The following is an 857-nucleotide window of genomic DNA, read 5'->3' on the forward strand; positions in this document are numbered from 1 at the left end:
CGCGTCTCGTGGGCATTCGCCATCTCTCACATGAACCCGGCGAGGTTTTCTCCTCCCTGTGGATCACGAGAGCTGGGAACAGATCCCAGAGGCAGATCCCCCCAGTGTCATCCCACTCATAACTTCCTGAGCCAGCAGCTCTCTCCAGCTCTGAACCCCCCAACCTGGCACCAGGGAACAAACCCACATGGTGGGTTTTGGCAAGAGTGCGTTTCCAACACAGAGCTTCTCCCACTGGCCCTGGCCAGCAGTGCTTCCAGCCGTCCCTGGGATGCTCTGGTCCACCCCTGGGATGCTCTGATCCCTCACTACCAGGAACATGCCTGTGGGTAATCCTTCCCAGTAGAAACTGGCATCAAGGTGTGGTGCCACCACAGGAGGACCTGACACGGGGTCCCGGAGCAGCTGCACTCCCAGAGGATGTGTCTATGGTTGTGCAGGAGGCACAAAGGTGGTTTTGTTTCAGTGTGGGGCTGGAGTTCATGCCTGCAAGCCTGGGGTCTACAAGCTGCTGGGAAAGCCAGTGTCAGAATCGTGGAATGGTTTGGGTGAGAAGGAACCTGAAAGCTCATCTCATCTCACCCCCTGCCATGGGCAGGGACACCTTTCACTCGACTAGGTTGCTTCAAGCCCCATCCAGCCTGGCCTTGGACACTTCCAGGGATCCAGGGGCAGCCACAGCTTCTCTGGGCAACCTGTGCCAGGGCCTCATCACCCTCACAGGGAAGAATTTCTTCTCAATATCCCGTCTAAATCTCAGAGACTTCAGGTCAGGATCTCCTGGCGGGTGACGGGGGGCTCGGTGTCCCATGGCTGGGATGCACCACGACAAACCTGGAGAGCCACCGGCACAGGGG

Source organism: Corvus brachyrhynchos, unplaced genomic scaffold (assembly GCF_000691975.1).
Source record: "Corvus brachyrhynchos isolate BGI_N302 unplaced genomic scaffold, ASM69197v1 scaffold257, whole genome shotgun sequence".
NCBI classification, from domain to species: Eukaryota; Metazoa; Chordata; class Aves; order Passeriformes; family Corvidae; genus Corvus; species Corvus brachyrhynchos.